The 16,038-nt window shown below is 38.5% G+C and overlaps 1 protein-coding gene across 1 annotated transcript in view; it reads right to left on the bottom strand.

Moving 5' to 3' along the window:
• LOC109485301 (transcription factor COE3-like) overlaps window positions 1-16,038 on the bottom strand; it is a 119,785-nt gene that overhangs the window by 97,851 nt on the left and 5,896 nt on the right. Inside the window, exons 4-6 of the mRNA XM_019788830.1 lie at window positions 15,706-15,863; window positions 2,856-2,902; window positions 2,308-2,422 (exon numbers count right to left, since the gene is read on the bottom strand). The gene's annotated coding sequence lies outside the window, so the exon portion shown is untranslated. The remainder of the gene's footprint in view (window positions 1-2,307; window positions 2,423-2,855; window positions 2,903-15,705; window positions 15,864-16,038) is intronic.

Here is a 16,038-nt window from a genome sequence, read left to right as displayed (position 1 = left end):
TCTTCCTGGGCAGTTTTGTCTGTACTTTACATGTTACAACATGTTTCAGAACATGCAATGTGTTAACAAAAGGACATTGCTTTGTTCAATGAGAGTACAAAGTACACTTGGCAAATCCAAGACTGGAAAAAAAGGATAAAAATGGAAGAATCCTTTATTCCTTTCCAACATAAATTATCACCTGAAGTAATGATCCTACCCCTCACAGGTGTGCATTCTACTATTGGTACTTGGCTTCTTCCTTTAAAAAAAGCAGGTGGGAGGTTTGAAGGCATTTCTCAATATCTGGCAAACTCTTTTTTTACATATATATATAATATGCTATGGTGAGCAATACTTTCTAGTCACTGGAGAGGGTATTTCTGCCCTGTACTTGCTGTATCCAACAACGTCTGTTTCCTCAGACGTTTTTTAAACCTTAAGCACACTAAAGTAGACATTTGGCTACTAAATCTCTATTGGTTACAGGGTTAGACAGCACAGAGAATGTTAATTCAGCAACTTCACTATGCTAACAGAGGCCATTATATTTTATAACATGTCATTTATTACCATCTGATAAAAAAATGTACTTGAAGATAACAACTTTGCCTTGGAGTCTTTCACACAATATATTACATAAGATGGATAATGCAATACCTGTACCAGAATGGACTGGCAGTTGCCATTTTTCCCATCAAAGTTTCTACCCCACAAGCCTGGTCATCTTACATGTATGCAAGAAAGGAGAAGCCTAAATCTCATTTCTGCCTTTTGAGAAACAGGAGACCATTTGAAGCCAATTCATCACTTTGATAGGATAATACAATTTTGCCCTTACAAAAGCAGTGGGTAACACTTGAAAGCACTTTATTGTAATGAAATGCCCAGAAAGATCCAGTTAGATCTCTCCAGTCTCCTGGTACTTGCCCAAATGTAGTTGTAGCATTGTTCCTCTGGTAACCATTATGTCAGACACAGTGTGGGTTTTGATTGTTTCTATACCATTAGTGAAGATGATTACCTTGGAGGATGGCAGGGAGTTGTGTAGCTGCTGGTTATTTTAGTACCACTTTGATATGCAACACTTAACACTGCAGAGGAGTTTGGAATTGTTAAAGACTGCTTCATATGGAGAGAACCCCCGGGGAGAGTAAAGGGGCAAGGTTGTCAGCAGGGAACTTACGTATAGTACAGTGGGAGACTGATGGTGATATATATAAGCACAGTTGGAAGACTGAGTAGTTGGAATCACAGGGATAACTGCAGCCCTGGGATTGCAATGTTGCTGGTGAAGAGTATGATGATAAAACCAACAGGAAGGGATGGCACTGGGGAGCACATGCAACATGGCTTCCCCCATCTATAAAGTTATAAACTAGAAGTGTGTATTTTGCAGGTCAATTAAGCATTTTGTGAAGACTTTTGTTTCAACACTCTGAGATACAGGCAATCAATTCACCTATGAACAAATCAACCAATCAATCCTTCTTTCTTCAGATTCTTTCTTTAGAGGATCAAGCTCAGTTATATTTGTATACAATACCTGTTAAAGCAAAATAAAACTAGCCTGCATAATTCAATGCAAGTTAAATAGAGCTTTGTATTGCTATAAGACTACAGTATATTTACCATGGCCTGGGAACCATCCTGGTTAGTGTACATCCTATGATATCCCAATAGTCACTAGATCTACAGTAGCATTTAAGGTATGTTACAGGTGTTTTGTGTTGTTACCATCTAAATGAGCTCAAACTGAAGACACATTTCTTAAGAGTGACATATTGTTGCTAGGCCGTGATGTTTGCCACAAACGGGCTCTGATCATCAAAATCAGCCGAACCAAAACATACCATGAGACCAGCCTCCAGGTGAGATACATACTAACACACCTTGGTTTGTGAAGGTGCATGGCCTGGGGTGAAAAGGTATGTGAAGGAAGGCATTCCACACTACCATCAATACTCAGGTGAATGTCATCTACAGAATCTAACTCATCAATGCCATACCCTCCTCCTATTTGATTACAAGTAGTGGAGGTGCTCTGAATGTTTAAACAATCTCACTTTCCCTTTTTTACTTCACTTTCAGCGGTGAATTTTTGTGGAAATCTCAGGTGATTTGGGCATCCTGTGCACAGCTGGGATTCCAACTCACTTTTCTCTACATTAAAAGCTTAAAGAAATTACTGATCGGTGGCCAGCCTGAACCTTTACTAGAACCCATTGGGCCATTAGAGCTTCTCAGCTAGATAAATGGGCAGATAAATCCCACCTGGGCTGAGTTGATGTGAGTTGGTAAATGCTCCTACCTCTCATCTGCATTTACCTCTCTGAAGATGATACCACTTAGCGGATGTTGGGCACTCAATATTTCTGGGTTTTCATTCAGTGCCGTCCGTAGAGACAGAGGTCCTTTGCTCCAACAGGTAGGTGGCTGCAGTCTGATGTGGGAGAACTAAGTGCTCATGATTTCCAAGTACACTCCTCATTGAATTTGTATGCCAGCTACCTTTTACTGTTGGTTTGCAATGTTAGATAAGATAGTTACCACTACATCATTCTGTTACAACATCAAAAGTCAATAGAAAGAAAAAAAGAAAGAGAGAGAGAGAGAGAGAGAGAGAGAGAAAGAAAGAAACACATCTTTCTAGTAACAATATTATACTGTCAACTAAACTAAAAGTTACTTGGTTAACTTAATATCATATGGAAGTTAATACATGTAACATAGTGGTGCCTATCAATGTGTATCCACTTTGAGTAATGTGTTGAATTATATCATTAAAAAAATCTGGTGAAAGAGTCCATGAGTGTGATCCTCAGTCAAGTTTGCATCTAGCAACACGACAAAATAAAGCCACAGCAACAAGTTACCTGAGCTTTTGTCTGCTGTCTTGCACTGCCATGAATGTTGATGTCACCTACAAGAGGAATAATTTTTGCTCTGTTTAGTTGTCTTTACTTACTGCAATTATGATCTTACTCATCAATATCATATCATTGCAAATAATTAAGTTCTAAGCTTGAAGTGAATTTGCTTCTGGAACAGTTAGAAACATACCACATGGTAGAATAGCAAATTTCTTTACTCACTTCTACTTGTTTGATAACTGGTTGTGAATAAAGAACTCTCATATTCAATCATTCACCAGTCCAACCTGATGAATGATGATTATTCTTTGATACAATATTGTAACTGGTAATAAATATATACACATATCTGTAGTTTTGAGTACCAAATATGCGAAAATGCATCACGAGTATAGCAGTGGTACTACAGAAATCACTTTCTGTGTGTTTGTATTAAGTTTCCTGGGACCATCTTTAATCGCAGTAATCAGAAACTGAGTTGACTTCATGAGGAGAAAGCACCATAAAGTGTCAATGTGAATGTAGCACAGAAATTTGCCAATGATGACATCATTGGGAGTACTTAAAGAAGTGCAAGGGTAAGACTAAAATGTATGTGTCGGATTAGATGGTGCAAAATGGATGTTTCCCCCAATAGGATGGATCACTAAATAGCTCTCAGAAAATGAGATGAGAAATGCCAGGCTTACTTTGTGCACTTCAATAAAGACTTTTGATGGCTTACTTTAAAAGTCTCAAACTACTAGGGAATAGCCAGTAGGAAACTTTGTCTGAGAGAACGGATTTATTTTAGGAAGAAGGGGCCACTGGAGTCCTGTTCCTTTTGCTTTGATGGACAGTAGTCCCACAAGGAGTGGTTCCTAGGGCAGGCTTGGATCCCCAACTGTACTTCATTAGGCAGCCCACCAGTTGACAGTAGTCACCAGGCATACTTAAACTGCCAAAACAATGCTGCTTCAACATGCCTCAAGTCTGGCGGAGGGGGATTTGGAGGACTCTCAAGTGAGCCCTCAACAATAGTACTTCACCAAGGGGCAGTGCTTGGCATGTTTGGTAAAACCCATGCCTGGCTGCCTCCCTGTCCATAATGTTTGCGATGTTTCATTAATGAGTCCCTGGTCTGAGGTGAGCACAGGTGCACAGGAGAAAGCCATCAGTGCGAAGAGGAGGAAAACCGATGTCGGTTATATCGGTAGTCATGCAGACATTATATGTTCTCTGTGCTTGTTCTCCCCTACGTTTACATGTGAACCATATTCATTTATTGGCAAACTCATACCTGTAGGATAATTTAGTAAGACACAGACACTATGGTGTTCAAAGATTTCTAAAAATGTCTTATGTTTCTACGTACATTAATGAGGGGTTTGACTTCTTCTTTTTTCAGGCAGGGGCTAATGAATAGTTCCACATTTCTAATGATAAGTAGGTTTTCTGATCTTAATAGAACTGTGGTTTTACAATCATCTACCTGAGATATGTTTATCCTTTTAATTCCTTGTACAAAATTGTGCCAATGAGTATGTAGTTATAATGTAATTGTTCTTACTTCTTCTAATGTTTATAAATACATACCCAAGGGAAGGTAAAATTCTCTTTCACTTGTGTACACTGTAACTTTATGAAAGGTTGAGATTTTGAAGGATATATCAATCTTAGAAGACGACAGGTTAAGATCTTATAAGGACTGCTAGTCTGCTAGTGGTAATAGTGGTAAATTGGCCCGGTCTGGCCCCAAAACAGTTTTCACCTATTGGGTTGTTTCCACTCAGCACCTTTTGCTGCCCGGAGTACAACATATGTTTTACCCACCTCCATAAAGGTGGCTATCAACATTACTAATGAATGAAATTACCAATCTACCTGCAATACCCATGAGGCACTACATTCTTCCTAATGCCTACCCACAGTGGCAGCAAATATTCTGATGGGCATCCTGAGGCTTCCAACTTCAACTGGGCTGTAAGTGGGTCTTTACTCATCAGCTTTTACCAGTAACAATTCAACTCTTGCAGAGGACAAAAAAAAACACCAGACACAGAACATTTAGGGTACTACATGTAGAAGTTGCAAACTTTAACTTAAGATATTATTAGTTTGCAACAGGAAAAACTTTTTTGGTTCCTGGATTAACTATAGGGTTGCATATATCTAAACAAGTTTACAGGTACACACAGTACATATCCCTGATAACATAATACACATACAAGTCTTCAATCCTTAGGCTACTTTATTGTATATCAAGGGGGATTAATGAGATGTTCCTGATGACTAAATTTCACTACTTTCAGACATGTTATGTCATCCATGAAACAGCAGCTGGCATTTAGTAGTCCCAATAGATGGCTGTCCTCCCTCTTTCCCTGGGTTAGAATAATTTCATGGGCCAAACTTGCCCAAGGCATCAACACTTATTGATCATTTCTGCTGATATATCCCTTTTTTTATTCAAATTACACAATTCAGCTGACTCAAATTAAATAGCGAAGCAGTGAAACACCTCGTTGCTTATCCTAAATGTACAGCCTGGGCCACAAGTTGGTCACACCCAAGTAACGTTCCTTCAAGTGTAGCAGTAATATCCTTTGGTATCTCTTACTTACAGTATACATACATACATTGTACTGTATGCAACTGCTCCATATTATGTAGTCCTTCTTCCCTTGCGATTATTGCCTAGATTATTTTACATTGGTGTGTGGTAAAACATTTACATTTACAGAGTTTTAACTGTGCAATGGCCCTTCGTGCACTTCCAGTTTTCCTCAAATTTCCAGTTTCCAGCTTCTCTCAAATTTTCTGCACCCCTCTCTGTGGCTGTATCGCTTTGCACCTTGGCTCCTCCTTCCACAGCTTTGGGACAAACTCCTATTCTAGTGTCATTTCTGCTGGAACAACAAATCAGCTTTCATGTTTCCATGAAGAAGTGGAGTGTCCATCATGCAATCCTCAGGCTTCCTGAATTCCCCCATGTCTACCATAATTCCTCCTGGCTCCCAGCCAGAGCCATTTACTGTGTCTGACCTCCGTTTATTCTGCCTGTCAATTTTTCCCTCGCCCAAGTACTGTCGACCTACTCTGTCCTGACAAACAGAAAGTGAGATACATAAACCCACAACTAAGAGACCCCAAACAATACTTTTGTACCTGGAAGTAACAATAGGTGTTATATGTACCTACAGTATGCACTCATCATATGAACAGCCACACTGCATTTGCAGTTCTATATTTTGAGCATTATTATAATAATATAATTAGTAAATGGATTAAACAGATTGACTGGACATTTTGTACCTACAACCCTCCAGATCAAGTCTTATTAAAGTTCTATCCTTGGAGCAAAGTACCTGTAGACAGCTTGAAAGGCAGTTCAGCGATAGCCGGCACATGTAATCCCACTATGACAAGTGTAATCCTGTCCAATACAAAGGCTTCCCCCAATATTGACCTCACTTACGGCCCAGAGCATTCTCCCAACTTTGATATTCAGTTCCTGTTTAGGAGGTGATGAGGTGTCTGACATCTGAATCTCACATCAGACTGTTTTGGAGAAGGAGAATTGGGATGCTTTGTCAGTTAGAAAGTTTCACAGCTATTACCAAAATACATGTACTTGGAAGAGACTTGCAGTGCTTCCAGTCAGCTATAGGATACCACATGAGATATGACTTGGGTAATACAAGGAGCTATCAGGCATGCCCTGTGTGGATGAATACATGCATGGAACAGCAATTGTCTGGCAATTGCTCCTAAGGCCACACAAATCTAATATCTTGGTTGTCAGCCACTCAATTTTTGGGTTTGAAAAAAAAAGATTACCACAGGGTAAGTATCAACCCCATCACATTTTTTGTTCCAACAGTTCAAAATCATCGTGCCATTGTGTGTTCAAGATTTATTCCATTCACTGGAAAGTTGTCTGAGATTTAAAGGATTCACTGCAATACCTACATCCTTCTGACCTAGTCATGGGCTAGGGATGTGTACCTACAATGTACACCTGCCAAGGACCTGTATGTCAAGTGTACTTGTACCTGAACAAACTAAAATACTAGTGAAGACCATTTTGTCACGCTAAAGATACCCTGTCTCAAACTTTCACAGATGACAATTTAGCACTTGAAAATCAAGAAAACCTGTCTACTGCCTGTAGATACTCCTTGTTTTGAGATTTAAAAGACTACAATTCACAACTAAAATACAGCTAGCTAAAGCTACATGTTTTAGGCACAATGTCTTAGAATGGACCCTAAAAGTAGTAATCATTCAAGTATTTGAAGAGATTTGAACCCAAGACGTATACTTACAGTCACAATGAGTGGGCAATGTATACTGAAGTTCACTGGTTAATATATGTTGATTGTTATCTGTCCTCATTAAAGCTGATTTTTAAAGTAAACAATGTGATTTACTACTATTCATGCATATCTCATACATATTGAAAGTTGATCAGAAAACAAACACTAACTGGTCTATTATTGTTTCCACATTGAGTATAAGACTACTACAGTAGGAAAAGAGTTTTAAGGAGAATATTCCAACTATCTTAGCCGCTAACAGAGATTGTTACTTCCTTCAAGACAAAAAGTAGAATTGCCCTATAATGCTGTTTGCTATTTATAGATGTGTAGCAATTTCATGCACCATCCCAGCTGGCCACTTCACATGGCCTCCACATCAACACATAAAAAGCATAGAAAATTTCATCTGCATTGAAGCTGAGATTAGGTGGGCAGTAAGGAAGCAATCATGCACTGTGAACTTTAGTGTTAGTAACACGCATCTATCACAAATTTATTAGACCACATCATCGTTCCTGTCACCTGTAAATTTCCGACGGTGACACGGAGCCTGTTTCAGACGGCCCCCCTGCGAGCTGTTAGCACTCCACATCGAATATCAACTCTCATTACTTTGTATTACTTTGATCAGAGGAGAATAACCTGTGACACCCCAACATGCAGGGCACCAGGGTTAGCAAGCAATAAACCTGGCAGAAACCAATATCAGCAAAACGACTGTGTGTATTCAACTCCATTGTGCAATAAGCTATAATGCAAGGCCGCTTGAATCTATTTGCAAAATATGGATTTTGTACTCTATCTCTTCAACATTGGAAATGTCATAAAATACCAACCAAGTGAGAAATTACATTGATTTATCAGTGCCAAAATTATATTCATCCCTCTGTCATGATCTTGTGATTTATTTGATGGTTCGCTGGTATGAAAATGACCACAGCTATTAAGACACTGCCCTCAATCATCCACAGAAAAAGATGAAATAATCACCAGAATGGTGGCAAAGATTGGGACAGTGGTTGTGACACAATTGGCAAATGAGGTGACACCAGAGGTAATGAATAGCAAAACTATAGCAAAGGTGACAGCAGGAGTGATCAGTACAGTACGGACCTGGGGAGAGATGAAAGGGAATGAGGAAGCTGCCTTTTCCTGACCCTACTGCTGATCAGAGAGTTGCTCTGCCCTTTTGCATGTCCCTTTTACATGACGGTATGATTCTCCTGAACCATACAACAGGCTACAGAGCAGCTGGGCAGATCCCATGGTGTGACAATGAGACGACTGCGATACTCAGTATTCACAAATTCTCCTCATGGCAGGGGGGAAAGAAGGTTTTTGATTGGATAAAATTGCGCATACAGTTCACAAGTCTGTAGCTGTCCAGATTTTGTAAATATCAAGGCTAGGATTACCATGACAATTGTCATAACAAAGTGATATTGTCATAGCAGTAGCAACATAATATTTTTCCTTGTATGGCATGGACAAACTGAAGTAACGTAGGAAATACCCAACAACTTTACGCCATCTATTCCAAAACTTTTTATACCCATGATGAACCTTACCAATTAACATGTCTGCACCAATCTATTGCTTAATTGCTTCCATCAGGAGTCTAATGCATAATTTCTAAACATAATTCTGCCATTAACATACATGTAATTTCTTTACATAAAACTACCAGTAAAAATATTTGTCTTAGTAATTTAGTTCAGTCTCACGTGTCAGTTATCCCTACTATGTGACACTGTGTAGATAACAAAAATGTCCTACAATACTTACCATGTCACATTGATCAAACAAGTTTTATTTGTTTGTGTAAAGAGGAATTAAGTGTCATGGCATCCCAGAGGCTGCTTCTCCCTTCTACATCTTCCCATTCTCTCAGTTTTCAGACAGAAAACCTTCCCGCTCTCTCTACTCAAATGTCAGAACAGGTCACAACAGCACAGCAATAGGATACGCACACCAGGGGTCCCACGGCACTGTATGGAGCAGGTGGAATGCGAATTTTGATGTCGTGTCATCAGGAACAGCTATAATACAACAGTTTTGTTTGTAAAGCTGGCCTGTATGTCGACACAATAAAAAACTGAAAACAATTAAAATAATTAGAAACTGATAAACATTTATTGCTTAAAAACAATTCTTTTTTGTTGTTGTTTTTTTTTAAATGTTTTTCAATTTTTTCTGTTAGGTCTGGATCTCTGAACGGTGAGCTTTCATGGCATCATGGCAATCCAGCTTGGCTGAGGCTACTGCAATGATAATGAATAAATGAAGACTTTTATTGTACAATTTTGCACCATTGGGCTAATGATGATAGTCTGACTGCAATTTGAAAATTGTGGATAGGAAAGTTACTTGAACCTTAATCTGTACTTGTGCGTACATTTGTTAATACACGTTGTTCTATTATCAGAAAAATGTTTCACTTTGTGAATTCTATTGCCTAAAACTCACTACACTAAGCCTAGGAAAAAACAAATATAGCACTACCTAATGATAATCTCTGTTACAAATCTACAAATATTCCATGATAAAAATGCAAATGAAGCACAGCTCCTGGATATCTTCAGCATTGTTACCCGTCTGATAAAATATTGCTTGAGGGTCTGGGCAAATTATTTTGTAACTAGAAAGCCAACATCTGCATGCAAATGCAACATATTTCTTTCTCCATCTTATCAAAGTGCTTTCCCCTTTACATACTTGCAGTGCCACCTACATGAAGCTATGCTGCCTTGCAGAGGATGGGAAATATAATGGTTACCACCAACTTCAAAGGTCATCACTCTTGTTTTTTCCAGCTACCTAATTTTACATAAATTGTTTTAATGAAAATGGGTAAAACAGGACAAGGGTAAGATTTTATGTAAAAAGTTAGTTTCCCTTATTATCTGACTTGATGTCATAATCATCATTGTTTGGTTTCATGAGGATCATATCATGAAATGTATGAGAAAATACTACTTCAGAATCCCTTCTTATAATATTAAAAGGTTGGGAAACATAATAAAGAGCCCTGAAGCATCAGCATTATGGGTAGACCTAATCTCTCCAGCACTGCAAAAGATGATATGCCTCCATCACACATTAATCAGCCAAGAAAGGATATTTTATCAGGAGACATCAGCTAACCGCTGGGCATATTACACTACTTCTTTTCAACACAGTGCAAGAAGAATTAGAAGAAGCCCTAGGCACAACTAATTATTGTGTAAAATGTAGCCCTTGAGGATTACAAGGTGCAAGAGACACATCTTTGGGCATGTGTAATTCCGATACTGTAACATCCTCTCTGGCAAAGTGCTGTGCTTTTGCTTTATTGTATCATTAAATGTGGAATAATCCATCAGTGATTTACAACCTGGAACAGCCTTTTACCCAAGTTTGAAATTCAGGAGCCATAAGCTTTCGTTTCTAACATGATGCATTTACAAATGGAAGTTATTGTGACTACATTCCATCTCACCTTCTTCATTTATTATTGATCAGCACCAAGATTTTTGTACCTGTCAGAAGGAATTCAGGGTTAGAGGTGTCTTGGCGCAATGCTTGAGAAGACATGTCTCATTGTTAATTCCCTTGTCAGTGGCATTAACTTTTAACTCTGTACTTTGTATATGCTCCCATGGGATCCCATAATTAAAGTTCCTGTGGAAGGATTTCACTCCAGGAACACGGAACAATTAAACCTTCACATTTCTAGACAGAGCATCAATGGATAATTTGGCATTAATAACTGACAGATGAGTTGGGGGCAGGGGAATAAAAATACAAAATCAGGAGTATGAATTACTGTTTTTTTATTAAATGTTGGATTCAATGGGCAGTAAAAAAATTTTTGAAATAGTCTAAGACTCAATTTTGGCAGTAAAATAATAAAAGTTGGATGACGAAATACACCAATATGTTGGTGTCTCCAAATCCCTCGTTATCCAGTTGAGGAAAATAAAACTATCAAGTTTCTTCATCAAAAAGCCGACATCAACTGCTAATGAGCAGGTGATAACATGTTATGCACAGACTAACTAGCTCGTCTTGTCAGATGTGCACAGGAACTAATGATGTCGCCGTGACCGTATTTGATTACTGTACATCTCTAAACTTCTTTTTTTATTTGCTCAGTTTTTGTGGTGACCTTTCATAATACTGGAAATGTGTCACCCTTGTATGACTACTGTACTACAAAATTGTCTTGATTGATTTGTGGATCTTTTGTCCTCCTACCACACAATAAATACATCACAAAAGTAACTGAATTTACAGTGAAATAAAACACTGAAAAAGGGACATATCCCCAAAAGGCCAAATGAATTTAACAGATATAGGTGGGCTAAGCACAGTTTGTACGCACTAGTGTATGTCAATAGCAAATATATGAATATGAGATACGTATACAAGCATAGTCCTATGTTGTGGCTGAGTATTTGATCTAACAAGGCTTGAAAGGTGATTATCGAATAAGATTGGACTGAATTGCATTTAAGCCCATCCTCATGATTTGCCCCAGACCAACCAAAAAGAAAAATATTTACTACACATATAAACAAAAGAAGATGTAATATTGAAAAACTGAATCTCATGCTTTAAAGAAAGGTGATTTTTTTACCTTTCAATAGATAAGCTCTTGCTTCATTGTTTTCTTGGATGGTAGTTAGCTAACACTGTTTCTGAACCAGTAGCAGGTGGTAGATGGGGACAAATCTGCTGATTAAGAGATTATCCCTACATGTGATCTGTCTCTGTCACACATGGCAGTGTTAGAGGGTATGTTAGGGAAAGTCAGAATAGTACATACATCTTGGTGTAAATAGAAACTAGGCACCACTTAACATCCAAATTACTGCTACTTGCATGGGAAGAACAAAATATTCAACTTTTTAAGACAGTGTAATGAAATGTTAACTTCTGTAAAATAAGTGTATGGTTTGTCCACCTTTTCATTTGTCAGCATGCCTCTAAAAAGAAGTCCCCCCCCCCAAGTAATGCATGTAGAAGATCACATAGACCTATAGAATAGACATTTTTTTTACCCAGTACCTCTTTATGTTATTAACATCCATGGTTATAGTATCTGTACATACCCTTGAAATTAGCCTTTGGGCATGAGTTTGCAAAAAACTAAATTAATTATATGGAGGTCTGAAGTCTGGAATTGTGCTGTGGAGACCACTTTATGTCCAGTCGGAGGCTTCTAGCCTGAGGGAGATGGAGGTTGTCACTATGTTTGCCGCATGCTTAACACAGCTGAACAGAATGAGGTTGTGCAGTCAATATGTGACAACACATGAAAATCATGATGGAAATATGACTATAGTCCAGTGTAGAAAAAATTGCTGGGGGTTACCAGATGATTATTATATAAACTTATCTGAAACCACTTGTCTATCTTTGAATCAATAAGGGAAGCTTTGATGTCAGCTGCTTTAACTTTTACATCAATATTATCAAAAAAGACGAAATACCTGTGCCATAAAACATACGTGATGCATGATGCTTGCAGGTACACGTACTAGTTATTGTTGTTCAGGCTTTCAGTTTATTCTGTTAATTCGTTGCTTGACGAAGGATCATCATATTTCATTGCTCATGAAAACTGATTTTTGCATAGAACATCTCAATTGATAGGCATGACCCAAAGTGGACAATATCCCTACATTAGACAACACAGTCCCAAGATGACTGCATCAACTTTCCCAGTCTGATATAGGATGCCGACTGCTAATCAGTCTTGACACTAGGAGGAATTACTCTTGATTGGAAAATGCTAAGGAATAGTGGCACTTCTCCACTTACACTGTTGTGTGCAATTTCTCAATTGAAAGTACAATTCCAACATTAGGTCATGTATACAATTTTATGTATTGAGTCCTGAGGCTGAAGGGCAACTATTTTGAAATTTGTGGTTAGGGGTCAAATTCCTCATAATTTTTCTTTGAAAAAAGCTTGGCAATGCCTGGTCAGTGTAACAAACTCGTGAAGAAAATACATTGTAGTTCTATTGGATGTTCAATATATCTGTGGGTGAGGGTCACCAATTTTAGGAAAAGTGTTTGAAATTTTTACATCTTGCATCATATTCCAAGCATGAAATGAAGGTTTAAAGAAATCCAATTTTGGTTGCTGTGCAGTCTTCAGTGATCACCATCTAGTGGAAAGTGGGCCTTATAAATGTATGTCCAACATGTATACACACATTACTATACATACGACTTTCTCAGATTGACTGCATGCCTTCTACCATACTTTAAGCAGTACTTATTGCGTTATGTACCTGCAATGATGTAGGTTATAGAGAGAATGTTGTGTTGACCTTGTGGATGTCATGGGACAACCGGAGAGTCTTCACAAAGGATAGACCTCCTAATCAATGTTGACAGGAGCTTAGTACATGACACGGGCCATGCTGCAATTTTGTTTGATTCACCACATCTATGTCCTGACATTTTGTAATTGCTGCAAAAGGTTGGGACATAAATCCAACACACTAGCAGGTGAAAGCAAAAGTTGAGTATCAATCAAAATTATTTCTGTCGAAATACATCTATTCTCCTTGATCAAAAATTACAGGTTCCGTGGCTGCCTAGACGGGGTAGGAGACCGAACCGTGAAGAATTCATGGCCGTAAATGCTAACATTTCCATCTGTCAGAAAGAAACATGTTTCCGAGTAATTTTATAGGAAACACAGTGATGTGTAAAGTTGAAAATGTCACAATGATCTGTAAAATTTCTCTTGCCTTTGGAAAAGTCCTGACGTGATGCCTGGGAGACCATGGGAAGGACAAACAGTACCTGTGATGAAAGTTGGTATTGTTGCACAACATTTACAAATGTAGCTGTATCGAAGTGAAAAAGACTGTGATCACTGTTCTATGATCCTAACAGTCCATTAGTCATGAAACTGTATATTGTTTGTATGGATGGAGTTTTGCTGTCAACTTTGAACTCCATTCAAAGCAATTAGCTTTGAGCATATTGATAACTTACCATTGATGCTACCTAGATAAATCCCAAGTTCTCAGGCATATCGCTAAAATCAATGTTAATACTTCTCTCCCAAAACACAATATACACCAGAAAGGGAAAAATACTGTTTTTGCTCACTACTTGTCTTGTACTTCTTCTATTCTTGAATTTACCCAACACCCTTCACTTCATAAAGGTACCACACTATTTTATTTCCGTAATTCTGTGTAACCAAGGTCATTATAATCATATGGTGTCCTTGGTGTAACACAAACTCTCACTCTCCTGGGCTGTATGGAGTCTGTGCAGTGGCCTAACCAGTGGGAGGGCTGCCAGAAGCCTAGTGAGGGAAACCCCTATGTTCCCTATGTTCCAACACCCCTATGTTCTGACATACCCACATAGGGCTAGGGTTGTCAGAAATAGGTTCCTGGGATGTTGGAACATAAGGGTGTAAACCGTTTAGCCAGGCTATAAGCTTTACATGAAAATTGAAGTGTAGGTTTCAGTTTTCCACCACTAAATCCATTGACAATTCCTGTCAATTAAGAAAATCACCAAAAGTGGGCCTATACTATAGGGCAGAAATCCTCAGTGGTAACAATGGGCTGGTCTAACATGAAGGCTGCCATGGCTTGCATGATCTGACCTTCATGTTACAAATGGTTTGCATGCGTTGGAAAACCTCTGCTGGCAAGCCTGCAGGTGAGTGACAACCACTGAGCTTGCTTGGGAGCATGTCTCAGACACCTTGGGCTTGGGGCATCCAAAACATGGTCATCTATCTAGCTACGTACCAAGTATTATAAGGATCCATGCATTTGCCATTTCTTGGGTTATCTTTGTCATACAAACAGACCCAAGAATATAACCTCCATAACCCACCATAGATCACACCCCTCAAAAAGTTGATTCCAAAGTTATTTTTTATTGCATTTCATTAACATATGTTTATTGAGAATTTGGGAAGAAGCAGGATGCTTCTAAAAAACCTCTCCTCAAAAACATAAATGCAAATACAACAATTACATTTAGGCCACACCAATTTAATTTCTTGGTTAACGGATTCGCCTCTTCATTTTTTTCTGATTTGCAAATAAAAATAAAAATTCAGAATCAACTGCAAAATGCTCATATTTTGCCCTGAACAGTTGAAAACAGTCCTTTTCTTACTACTTGTTACAGTCATTCCATCTTTCTATGCAGTGCTACCATTAAAAGTTCAAAATTCATTGTTTAAATTTTGAACCAGCCTGGTGTGTTGACTTCATGGGTCCTATCGTACCATTTTGGGCCACAATAGGATGCCTAGGCCTGTTTTTATTTTTATTTTTTTTTCGCCCGCCCGCTCCATTATTTTTCTAGAAAAATCCGTTAACCAAGAAATTAAATTGGTGTGGCCTTATTGGGAAGTAACACATACAATAGAAACACAATATGGATAATGGAAAATATATGCAATCAATCACCAAAACCTAAGACAATAAAAGTATGAACAACATTGAAAAAGTACATGTACATTTAGCAAAGAGTCCGAAGTTGGACAACACTGAAAAATTCCAGTAAAGTTTTTACCTTGACTTGAGCCTAGAGGGGATAAAGCAAGGCTGAAGAATGTCAGACCCAGGGCAATGGCTGCTGCCAATTAAAATGATGTATCTACTGGCCGTCAGTGTATGGCTGCTTCCATTGTACCCTGGTGTTAACAAGCCCAGGCTGAGGTCAGGAGATCACTGTCAAGGGACAAGAATATAAAACTGTTCAAGAGTAAGTCATGTACTGGATCATACACACAAGTTTTCTTAATCCTCATAGACCAACTGCCATTTCTTTACCAAGACCAGGAGGAAGTTTCATAGTTGGTACAAAGTGAATAAAACTTTTGACAACAGATTGAGTAGGAAATCT

The sequence above is a fragment of the Branchiostoma belcheri genome, unplaced genomic scaffold (genome assembly GCF_001625305.1).
Source record: "Branchiostoma belcheri isolate BF01 breed outbred unplaced genomic scaffold, Haploidv18h27 scaffold74, whole genome shotgun sequence".
Taxonomy (NCBI): Eukaryota; Metazoa; Chordata; class Leptocardii; order Amphioxiformes; family Branchiostomatidae; genus Branchiostoma; species Branchiostoma belcheri.
The sequence above is the reverse complement of the archived record's forward strand: the minus strand, read 5'-3'. Positions and strand labels throughout refer to the sequence as shown.